The sequence below is a fragment of the Austrofundulus limnaeus genome, unplaced genomic scaffold (genome assembly GCF_001266775.1).
Source record: "Austrofundulus limnaeus strain Quisiro unplaced genomic scaffold, Austrofundulus_limnaeus-1.0 Scaffold139, whole genome shotgun sequence".
In the NCBI taxonomy this organism is placed as follows: domain Eukaryota; kingdom Metazoa; phylum Chordata; class Actinopteri; order Cyprinodontiformes; family Rivulidae; genus Austrofundulus; species Austrofundulus limnaeus.
Genome location: NW_013952541.1, coordinates 576,633 through 581,829, shown reverse-complemented (window position 1 = coordinate 581,829; position 5,197 = coordinate 576,633).

The window sequence follows — 5,197 nt, the reverse complement described above, 5'->3', positions numbered from 1 at the left end:
TTAGGGTGGTAAGTGTCTTAGGGTGGTAAGTGTCTTAGGGTGGTAAGTGTCTTAGGGTGGTAAGTGTCCAGGGGCTAAGTGTCCTAGGGTGGTACTAAGTGTCGGGGGGCTAATTGTCCTAGGGTAGTAAGTGTCCAGGGGGTAAGTGTCTGGGGGTTAAGTGTTCGAAGGTAGTAAGTGTCCTAGGGGGGTTAAGTGTCCTAGGAGGGTTAAGCGTCCTAGGGGGTAAGTTTCAGGGGGAGAGCCATGGTGGAGTCCAACCAGGAAGAAGACAGCTCTTTCAAATRCCACAACAAGATCCACAAAACTTCCTGTTTATATCCTGCTTCTAAATCCTTCTCTTCCTCATTTAAATCACTCAACTGGGGTTTTTATAAAGTGGAAGGCTTCCTGGTTATTGTAGCTCCACAAGCCCCTCTTTCTGTCTGCGAGCAACTCGTTTTGGTGCTGTCTCTTTAAATCTAAACAAGGCACTGCCCTCCTCCACCCTGTTCGGCCATTTTTGTAGTTTGAAATGTGGCTATATAGCTGCACAGAAAGGTTTTATTTAAAAATTGATCAAAATACGTCAACAAGTCCATCCAGCTAGAGGACAATGAAGACCACGAACCGACAGAACCTTCATGAGAAGTCTTTGACGTTGTTTAGCAGCAAATACTGTTATATAATAGAGAATAAAGAAAGGACTGAAAACCTGGACCCAAACAGAATAAATATATCTATGCAGCAGAAGGAGTAAATTAAACTTTTCTGCCTCCTAGAGACTCCAAGTCCACAACAAAAGTGTATTTTTCACATTTGTCCCCTTTAACGGTGGAATCTGTCTCGTGTCAGATGTCTCAGCAGCGTCAGATACACTCGCACACGTTTTGTTGTACGAAATGATCAAAGTGATTCTGATCGTTGACCCACTCAGGAGAACTCGTAGGTCGTTTTTCATTCGGCCTCCGCGATGCTTTGGAGCGAAACCGTCCAAAGAAAAACACATTTTTCCCCGATCCAGCGGAATCCGTCTCTGTCTCGCACAGTCCAGAGCCCGGAGAAGTGATAATCCATCACTGCGCTCTGACCTTGGGACGTAAACAGAACCACAACTGGAGCAGAACTGACCTTTAACACTGGCTTTTTACCGCCGAGGCTCCGAGGTGAAACAGCTTAGGATTAAAAAAACAAAAAACGAGGAAACACTGCATTGCTTTTAACATGTTTCTGTTTCCTGTGTGAAACCGAAGGGACGAGGATGGAATAAAAAAAAAACGTAGACTCTGGACGGAGCACTCAATCACAGCTGTTTTCCTTTTCTCTCTAAAGTTTCAATTTGTCACTCGGTACGGGAGAGGATTGCTCAACAGGATCCACATGACTCCTGAATTTAAATCAGGGTCCCAGGGTTCAGTCAGTGACATATTTCTGCACGTCGCTTTAATTTGCTCAGACTTTAATCCAGACGCCTACATTAGGAAACAATATATATATAAAAAAATGTAACGGTTACTAAAGAGGGAGAATCAGCCCGGTGGGGGAATTAAACTGCAGCTGGAAGTCAGCTCTGTGAGCAAAACAAATAAATACAGAAACCCTATCTCAGCTTAAATAGATCTCTTTACGGATACATTATTCATGTGCCCTTCAGCAGACATGGCTTTAAATTATAGCTGGGAAACATTTCTCTTCTCGCCTCGTTGGCGTGTGAATATATTGCCCTTTTAAAGCATCTGCGGTGTGGGGTTGACAATTCGAGCGACGCTCTGACTGTAACCCAAAAAAAGGTCTATTTGTGGTCGTAGAGTTTCACGAACCTCRGCTTTAAAGCGTTTGATCACCGAGCTTTGGAGCTGCCCATCAACTGGATAAAAAGGAAAACCTGCCGCTCATAAACAGCTCTCTTTCAATGAGAGCAAATAAAAGGCGGATTATAACACACACGAAGCCAGGTGGGTGATTTTGAAGCAGGTAAAGATTATAAATGGAGGTGGAATGAAGGAAAAACGGAGCTTCGGCTGGAGAAAATAGCTGCGAGGTAACAAATAGGCTTCTGTAAATGTCAGTCTGCGGGCGCCGGTAATGGGAGGCGTGCCTTGGGGGTGAATGAGAGTCTTCGGCCCTGAACAGGCTTCATGATATTTGCAGTAATGGGACAACTTAGGTGACACCTGAAGAAAAAACAGACTCCTCCTGCCGGGACAATTATAGGACTGGATGGTTCTCATAGAACCACCTGAACAACTCAAAACAGAGACAGAGGACGAGTCGTTTAAGACCCGGGACCCCCTACTATAAAAAACACATTATTACTGTGCGTTACGGTATCCTGTTTTTATTTTAAAGGGCACATATCCTGCAAAATTCACTTCTTTAGCCCTTAAAGTGCCTGTGACATCAATTTTTTAAAAATAAATATGAATGTATTTTTGCAAAGATAACATTGATAACATATTGTAAAATAGATTTCACGCCGCTGAGATGAACAGTTGTTGAGATATTTGCATGAGAAGGAACAGGAAGTGATGTCAAAGGGGAATGTCTGAATGTAAACAGAGCATTGCTAAAATGGCTAACAGCACAGACACAGAAGAATCTGATGTTTCTTTAGATTATTTTAATCACTATCATTGAGAGATGAGAAAGAGTTATAGTTCAAATAAACAAAAAACAGGGAGTTTTATTTCTCAAAGAGTTTCCCTTTGATTTCACTTCCTGTTTCACTTTACCTGAGCAAATTTCAAAAGAAAATATGCCAATTATGTGACATAACAGGTCAAATCATGTGTAATATGCCAAGTTCTTAAATATAAATATATTTTCTTTGACTTTTTGTATTTCACGGAAATGCATGTCACAGGCACTTTAAAGGGATCCACGATTAGCTGTAACATCAGACTTTATTTGATAAACATATATTTTAACTGTAAAAATACTGCAGACTGTTTAGTTTTTATCATTTTTAAACTAAAAGTTTAAAAATATACTGTATTACACGAACGGGGCCATTTTATTTACACACAAAGCATTCTGGGTAAATGATGACGTGGATAGGTCCTCGGTGCGAGGCTGCTAGCGAGCTATATCCACCCTGAAGGTTARTCTTGGACAATATCTGATGATCGACTCTTTTAAATGAAACCAGAGAGCGTTGACAGAGAGGAGAAGGTAGAAATGACAGCCTGCAACTGAAAATATAGATGGAGGACAACAGTTTAGCTTGTTTGTGGCACTAGCACTGAGCTAATACATATAAGTACATATATAGTGTTGGTGCTAGCGCAAAGGCTAACAGGCTAATCTGAGGTTCTTCTTCCATGAAGCAGCTCTGTTGTCCTCCATCCATATTTTCAGTTCCAGGCTGAGTCATTTCTACCTTCTCCTCTCTGTCAACGCTCTCTGGTTTCATTTAAAAGAGTCGATCATCAGATATTGTCCAAGATTAACCTTCAGGGTGGATATAGCTCGCTAGCAGCCTCGCACYGAGGACCTATCCACGTCATCATTTACCCAGAATGCTTTGTGTGTGAATAAAATGGCCCCATCTGTGCTAAAATATACTTTAAAAAATTTACAAAACTAAACAACCTGCAGTATTTTTACAGTCTTTATTTTACAGTTAAAATAAATGTTTATGAAATAAAGTCTAATGTTACAACTAATCGTGGGTCACTTTAAATGCATTTTGTTGTGGACTTGGAGTCTCTAGGAGCCAGGAAATCTGAATTTAGTCTCTCCTGGTGCTGCAAAGATATCTTTCTATTCAGTTTTYTTTATTTCCTGTTRTTGAACAATAACRTCACGATATTTGTTCTGTTCATGGTTCTGTTGTTGGTCTTCATTCTCCTCTGGCTCCAACACGTAAGACTGGATGGACAAAACTTCTGCCAAAACAGAGTCTTAACAAAAAGAAACACGTTACCGGTGTCCACGCTGACGGAAGAGGAGAGGCGGAACGAGAGAGACGACAACAGCAAATTAAATCAGTTAATCAACACGTTTTGTTCCCACAGAAAACTTCACACAACACCTTCCTTTGGGTCACTGCCTCCCGCGAGTCACAGAGGGAAATTTAAAATTACATGAAAAGAAGGTTAATTAAAAGTAAAACTACAAGAAAAAGAGTCATTGTTTGACTTTTGAAACTGAACTGGTGTGTTTAGAGGTAATAGAAAACCTGAACACAAAATAAAAGTTTTACTTACAAAGAAAGAGAGGTTGTAGGCCGTCCAAACATCCAAGAGACACAAACAGGAAGTCCAACTCTGGAGAAACAAACTCTGAGTCAGTAAAACAACACATAAATCTAACAAGATATTTTATCTTAACCACATGCAATGATTACTATCGTAATATTTTATTAAAATACAAAAATCCCTTAAAGACAAACATCTAAATTCAACAACTTTATTGACCTTGTAAAGTGCTCTTCCCGTCAACAAAAGACATAAAATGATAAATTAAAACGAGCTGCTCAGTTATCAAACATCTGATTATTTTTTCCGCTCTCTCAGATGAATGAAGTCGACTCGTTAAGAGCGTTGGCCGATGAACGAGTGGTGAGTAGTGCAGCTGTGATTTCAGGAGGTGGGTTGATAATTAGTGTCACAAACTTCACTGAATGATTACTCCACAGCTGATTAAACGCTGAGCAGTGGGAGGACAGGACAGGACGGAGACACGAGACACGACAGTGAACCGGAGACTCAGACACGTGTTTACTGAGATCAACGCTTCCGCTCGAGATTTCATAAAACTGTTCAAAATGTCAGATCATGCTGCTGTTAGAGAGGAAGTAAACAGAAAAAATTTAATTGTAGGAAGTTAATTGGGCTTTGTTTGTCTGTTAGCRAAATATYTCATGAACYWATGGATGGATTTTAGTGAAACTCAGAAAGGAAATACAAGTGTACTTCTGGTAAACATTTACAGTTAATTTTTAATTTATGTTAACCTCTTTTATTGGCCCAAGCTGCATTTTTTTTATTTTTGTAAATAAATAAGAAACATTTTTTGACCAATCTGCTGTGTCTCTCTTTGTAAACCCTCCTACGTACATACTGTATGAAGAGGTAATTTTTGTTTACATTTTGCTGATGTTTGTTCTCYGACTCACTGATTTAACATTATATACATTAAAAATAAGAACTTTCATGATGAAATACTTTATTTATTCTCTTAAATTGTCTTTATTTACACAGCAATAACACAAGAA